Source organism: Grammomys surdaster, unplaced genomic scaffold (genome assembly GCF_004785775.1).
Source record: "Grammomys surdaster isolate TR1022 unplaced genomic scaffold, NIH_TR_1.0 725, whole genome shotgun sequence".
In the NCBI taxonomy this organism is placed as follows: domain Eukaryota; kingdom Metazoa; phylum Chordata; class Mammalia; order Rodentia; family Muridae; genus Grammomys; species Grammomys surdaster.
In genome coordinates this window covers 823523-830969 of record NW_021605144.1, presented here as the reverse complement: position 1 = coordinate 830969, position 7447 = coordinate 823523, and the positions used below count along the sequence as shown (strand labels likewise).

The 7447-nt window shown below is 40.5% G+C and overlaps 1 pseudogene; it reads right to left on the bottom strand.

The window, feature by feature from the left end:
- Positions 1–5335: 5335 nt before the first annotated feature.
- On the bottom strand, positions 5336–7181 carry LOC114633680 (annotated as a pseudogene).
- Positions 7182–7447: the final 266 nt, after the last annotated feature.

Sequence of the window (7447 nt, the reverse complement as noted above, 5' to 3'; positions counted from 1 at the left end):
CTCCAGTGGATGGCCATATGTTACATGGCTAGCACAACTTGGACTCAGTGGGTTATTAAAGAAAAAGAATTTGGGGGTGTGGGCATATATTTGGGGCAAATGGAGAAGTGAGGGAGAATATGATCAAAATTTAGACAAATACATTATATTCATGCATGAAATTCTTGATGCATTAAAAATATATTTTTAAAGTTAAAAATATATTTTGAGAATTGTGGGATGGATGTAAATTACCCAAACCCCACACATTTTGATAAAATACTTATGAATAACAGAAATTCAGTCTTTGTTTTATCAGTATACCACACATAATTTCTTCATGTGTTGAGAACTTGGTTAAGTGCTGTGTGTAATAATTTGCTAGAAGGAAGGGTAGTTTACTGTTTCAAATCAGAAACTGAGTTTTGTATACCCAGGTGTCTTTTGTGTTTGAGTCAGGGTCTAATGTAGCCCTGATGTTCTTTTTAAGAGAGTAGCCAGATTATGGGTCTATGTACCTCTACTGCCACAGCTTAGACCAGTCCCCAGCTGAGGATCAAACCCAGGACTTCTGGTGTGCTAAGCCATCACCCTGCCCAGTGAGCCACATCTACAGTGAAACCCTTTGCTCCTATCTCACCATGATAACATCTGATATCATAGAGTAGCTGTATATTTCCCCTTATTTCACAAAGAAGGTAATTTTCTTCAGTAGCTTGAAAGCAATGGTCTAAAATATGGCTTGGACTTTAGAAATGTCAGTTTTACATGAAAAAACTGTTGGCTATGAAAGCTATACTACTATATGCATGAGACAATAACTAGAACTCTGTCTGTCTCAAACTGGGATATAAAGTAATGCATAACTCAAATTCTCCAAGTCTTTTTTTTTTATAAAGGAAAATATTTAATTGAGGCTGATTCAGAGGTTTACTCCATTGACATCATGGCAGGAAGCAAGGTGACACACAGGTAGACACAGTGCTGGAGGGGAGCTGAGAGTTCTATATGTGGATCTGAAGGCACCTGGAAAAGAGACACTGGACCTGGCTTGAGCTTTTGAAACTTCAAAGGCAACCCGCAATGATATACTTTGTCCAATGAAGACCTGTCTACTTCAACAAGGTTATACCTCCTGATCTCTGCAAGTAGCACCACTCCTTAATGAGCAAGGCTCCAAATATATGAGATTATAGGGATGATTCGTATTCAAACCACCGTATAAGGTATAAAGGAAAGGAAAGGATGGAGTTATCAGGATAAATGAAAATAGGTTTTCACAACACAAAATGCACACACGAAACACATGTACACTACACACATCTTACATATGTAACCTGACACAATACACATTCCAAGCCTATACAGTCACTCACTACATATGTACTGTCCTCACACATGTATATACTATACCTCCAAGCAGACACACCACATACTACACATACACATACAACATACCCCATACACAGTCGCACACAGCCCTACCTATACAAATACCTCACATCCGTTTATATACACTTCACACCTATAAATATCCATTCATACCTCAGACATAGATGTATACACCATACAAATAACACATACAAACCATGCCTTTGTGTTCTCCAAGTCTTTTTAAAGTTCCAACTAAATGTTTAATACTTGAAAGGACAACGACAACACTAGTTGGAGGATGAAAAAGGACAATGCCCATTTACACACGTTTTAACTCCTCTTCATTGCCATGGAATTCACTCTCTTTGTGTTTACTTTCACACATTCTGGCTGTTCTCAGTGATTGGAAATCAAGGGCTGAACCATGATGATGTGTACCCTGCAACACTGAATTCCTACATACCCTAAAGTATCTGATGTGGTATTGTCCTCTTTCAACACACACAGGAGAATAAGCAGTAAGAGGGCCTTCCCGGATGGCTCCAAGCACTAGGCTTGAGAACATATTGTACTGCATTGCATTAGAAAACCAGGAAGTCAAGGCTAGATGATTAGGGTTTTAAAGAGAACTATTTCTAACCTTTAGATTGAGGAGACAGCTGGCTTTTAACAGCCGTAGTTCCATTACCCTCTGAAGTTAAAGTTCTGGATTCTTGACAGATCCAGGTCCAGGTCAAATTGACCCTTCAGGCAAAGATATTTTTGTTGTGCCATGAACGAATATAGGGACAAACAAGGATTTTCTGCTTTTAGTGTTCATTTGAGGGTTTTTAATGAGCCAGAAGCGCCCTCATAGTCTGGCATTCCTGAAGGGTGGGTGGGGGACAAGGGGAGTGAGAGGAATGGAAGAAACAGTATCTTCACAGCTCACGCCAAAGATATGATGAAACATCTCTAGGAAGCAGGAGAAACAGGGAGAGACAGCCTGGTATTTTACATGGAAGTGCAGTTATGTGCTTATTGGATTTTCCTTCGGTGAATTTCTGCTTAACGCCATGCCTTGATTTAAAGCAGATCCCTGTAATTTGGAAAATCCCAGTTTCATGAATGGAAAATCATCACTCACAGTAAAGGAGAATCCTAAGTGATGGGACCTAATGGCTTGCAATTAGTTCTAATCGACTCAGTGTGAGGCTGAGTGGAAGCATGGGTGTTGGACCCATTCAGAGGTTCAGTGACAAGGGAAAGAAACCAGGGAGATTCGGCCGTGTGTAGGGACAAACAGCATAGAATTCACTTTTGGATTCTACTATGGATTCACTACGTATACATGGAAAAAACTGTTAATTGCCTTTTTAAAAAAAAAAATCTACAAAGACCAAGTGCAATTCTTCTACACATTCACCATTCTAGACCTGACTTTTATGCCACCATGAAGTGACACTTGGTAAGACACTAATGACTCCACAATAAGGCCTTTTCATGGAGCAGAAAAGGTTAAATGTTTAATTTGCCAAATTCAATTGCTAGGAAAAGATGGGACCAATCCAGTCAGTATAAATGAACAAAGCATTTAGAAACTATTTTCAGGAGCATCAGACAACAGTGCTGGAGAGTCTGAAAACCACAAGTGATATCAAAGCTGGGGGCTGCAGAGCTTCCAGGGGCCTGTGAGCACTGACAAAAGATGCTAAATTTACTGCTGAAGAGGCATAGTTAATTATGAAGGGCCAGAGAGTAGTGAAGTCCTTGGAAGGCTTCCCTCAGAGTTTTACAAGAAATAAGATAGGCAGCATCTTCAAATGTAATCACAAAATACAATAAAAATGCTCAGTCATCCCAAGGGACTTTTGAATACCTCTCCCTAGAAGAATATAAAATAATTTCTTGTTAGCCTGGAGGCACAGGCCAATCTCAGATAATAGAGATGTTGAGGCAGAAAGGTTAGAAGTTCAAGGAGAGACTGGCAACTCAGTGAGACTTTATAACAAAAACAAACAAACAAAAACAACAAACAAAGAGGTAGGGGTATGGCTCATGGCTCAGAAGCAGAGAACTTGTTTACTCTGAGTAAGGACCTAGGTTCAATAATACCCAGTAAGGAAAAAATATGAGTGTTCAAATAGTGGTAGGCTTTCTTCTCAGGTCCCTTTTCTCTTCCTACGTTGTCTTGTCCAGCCTTGATATGAGTGTTTGTGCTTCTTTTTTTTTTTTTTATCTTGTTTGGCTGATATCCTGGGAGGCCAGTAGTTTCCTGAGGAAACATAGATGGAGTGGATATAGGGGATGGGTGTGTGTGGGAGAAGTGGAGGGAGAGAAAACTGTGGTTGAGATGTATTGGAAACAAAAGATAAAGGGAAGAAAGAAGTATGCTAACTTCCTCTGAAGGCAACGCATGTATCCCTACTTCCTTATGGCATCCTTTGTTATACATGTCAATCATACAGCCCTTCTGCTGAGTCTTTCCAGCCAAACCCTGCCCACTGTTTGCTGATGTGATGATATGCCCGTCTCTTCCTTGAGCCCTACAATCACTGCAACTTCTCCCTACCCCACTTTCTTTCCCAGCTCCCAGCATTCCAAGTTCTCTTTGTTCTCACTTGTTAAGTACATTGTAGAGATATGGGTAAATCTCAAAAATAAGCGCCTACATGTAAGAAAAATGTATCTAATATTTTTTAAGTTTTTAAATCTCTAAGTCATCTTCCTGAAACTTCTTAAATGCTATTTCATACGGGTTTTTTTTTTTTTGCCTTTCTCATTATATAATTCATGATACAAAATGAGCATCTTTTTAACATCTTGGAAAATTTTCACACTCTGAAATGTGTGTGGTCTACCAGAAGATTTTTGTTTATATTTTTCCTTTCTCCTTTTTCTTTTATCAAAATGTTACTTTATTAAAAATTTGATTCATATTATAGTCAGTGAAGATCAAACATTTAGGTAAGGTGTGTGAACACACGAATAACTTACTACACAGAGCACACAGCTTGTAGCACTGTCTTAGGTTCTTACTGTTTATTGCTATATTAAAACACAGCAATGAAATTTTAATATAATTGCAATAACAGAAAACTCTCCCTTGGCTATTAAGACATATACAGTGAATTTTTCTTGTTGTTTGTTTGAGTTTTTATCTTTAAAAAACATTTTAAATTAAAAGAGAATTATATCACTTTCTTCCTTTCATTTCTTCCCACCTGCCCCTCCTAGGTACTCTCACTACAAACTCTCCCATGGCCACACCCACTCTCAAACTGAGAGAATCTTTTCTTTGATTATTATTGTTACATACATATATAGATGTATGTGTATATGGGCACAAATATATAAATATAACCTAGTAAATCCATTTTTGTTATTTGTATGTATATTATTTCTTTTTTTATTTGATATTTTATTTACTTACATTTCAGACGCCATCCCCCTTCCCCATTCTCCCCACCCATTAATCCCTTATCCCATCCCTCTGCCTCCTTTTTTGCCTTTATACTGTTTAAATTACATGCAATTATTAAGGTCAGTTCTAGGTTGAAGAACTAGCAATACAGTAGATGCAAATAGTCCAGGAACAAGGAAGACAATAAACCCAGATAATCAAAGAACATGCATGACAATAAACAGAGTCCCGTGATCACTATTTCTAAGGGCTTATCAGGATGATCAAAATATATGAGCATAATTCCCTGTCCTAGCCCAAAGTCATTTTCATGCCTGAAACCTACTTCCTTGTTCTAGCTTAAGATTTAGATTCCTGCCTGAAATTACTTCTTTGTTCCAGCCTAATGTCAGATTCCAGCCTGCAGTCCATTTCCTTTTCCTTGACCACCGACAGATTCCTGCCAGGCAGCCCCAAACCTCTTCACATCTCCCCCTTTTTATTGCATAAACCAGATTGAGCCTGTCTTAGGTCATTCTGACAAGAAAGCCTTCCTTACCAATCGTGGAATATGCACTTCTTCTTCTTTTGTTTTCTAATTTAAATAGTTTTATTATTCCATGTTACTTGTTTTGGGTCCCTGTGGAACAATGCTACACCCTCTACTTGGACTGACTTAATCCACCTCTTTAATGATGGGGCCTGAAGAAGCACCACCAGATGGAGGAGCTCCTCCACCAGGGAAGCCACCAGGCATTCCTCCAGGCATGCCACCAGCACTCTGGTACAGCTTGGTAATGATAGGGTTGCAGACTTTCTCCAGTTCCTTCTGCAAATGCTCAAACTCTTCCTTCTCTGTAGTCTGGTTCTTATCCAGCCAGCTGATGATCTCATTGCATTTGTCAAGACTCTTCAGTTTGTCCTCATCATTGATCTTGCCTTGAACTTTCTCATCTTCAACAGTAGCTTTCATGTTGAAGGCATAGGACTCCAGTGAATTCTTGGAGGAAACCTTATCTCTCTGCTTCTCATCCTCGGCTTTGTACTTGTCAGCTTCTTGGACCATGTGCTCAATATCCTCCTTACTCAAGTGGCCCTTGTCATTAGTGATGGTGATCTTTTTCTCCTTTCCTGTGCTCTTATCTACAGCAGAAACATTGAGGATGCCATTGGCATCAATGTCAAAAGTAACCTCAATCTGAGGAACCCCACGGGGTACTAGCAGTATGCCTGTGAGCTCAAACTTTCCTAGCAGGTTGTTGTCCTTGGTCATGCTCCTTTCACCTTCATATACGTGAATGAGTACACCTGGCTAGTTGTCAGAGTAGGTGGTGAAAGTCTGTGTCTGCTTGGTGGGAATGGTGGTACTGCATTTGATGAGGACAGTCATGACTCCACCAGCAGTTTCAATACCAAGGGAAAGAGGAGTGACATTCAAGAACAGCAAATTCTGAACATTCTCAGGCTTGTCTCCAGATAGAATGGCCGCCTGGACAGCTGCACCATAGGCAACAGCTTCATCGAGGTTAATGCTCTTATTCAGCTCTTTAACATTGAAGAAGGCTTGCAGAAGCTTCTGAATCTTGGGGATTCTGGTAGAACCACCCACCAAGACAATATCATGGATCTGTGACTTGTCTAGTTTGGAATCTTGAAGGGCCTTCTCTACAGGGTCCAGTGTGCCACAGAACAGGTCAGCATTCAATTCCTCAAATCAAGCCCGGGTAAGGGAGGTATAGAAGTCAATTCCCTCATAGAGAGAATGAATCTCAATACTGGCCTGGGTGCTGGAGGAAAGGATGTGCTTGGCCCGCTCACAGGCAGTGCGGAGATGCCAGACAGCTCTTTTGTTCTCACTGATGTCCTTCTTGTGCTTTTGCTTAAACTTAGCAATGAAATGGTTGACCATTCGGTTGTCAAAATCTTCTCCACCCAAGTGGGTGTCTCAAACTGTTGATTTAACTTTAAAAATTCCATTCTCAATAGTGAGGATTGACACATCAAAAGTGCTACCTCCCAAGTCAAAAATCAGCACATTCTTTTCAGCTCCGACCTTCTTATCTAAGCCATAAGCAGTATCAGCAGCAGTTGGTTCATTGATCATTCAAAGTACATTGAGGCCAGCAATAGTTCCAGCATCTTTTGTTGCTTGGCGCTGAGAGTCATTGAAGTAAGCTGGCACTGTGACTATGGCATTGGTAACAGTTTTTTGAAGGTACACCTCTGCAATTTTCTTCATCTTTGTCAGAACCATTGAGGAGACTTCCTCTGGGTAGAAATTTTTGTCTCCCCTTTGAACTTGGACCTTGGGCCTGCCTGCATCATTCACCACCATAAAGGGCCAGTGCTTCATATCAGACTGAACAACAGTATCATCAAACCTACATCCAATCAGGCGTTTGGCATCAAAAACTGTGTTGGTGGGGTTCATTGCAACCTGATTCTTGGCCGCATCCCCAATTAATCATTCTGTGTCAATGAAAGCAACTTAGCTCGGCGTGGTGTGGTCACTGGCAACGATTTCCACCTTTCCATGCTGGAAGACAGCCACACAGGAGTAGGTAGTGCCAAGATCAATGCCAACTGAAGTCCTTTAGACATGGTTGCTTGTGTGTAGGCCCAGTTATGCTGACAACGAGACCACACAAATGCCCGACAAGCTGCCTCCACGTTCAATGAGAAGCAATGCACTTATGTCTTAGGTTGGTAAGG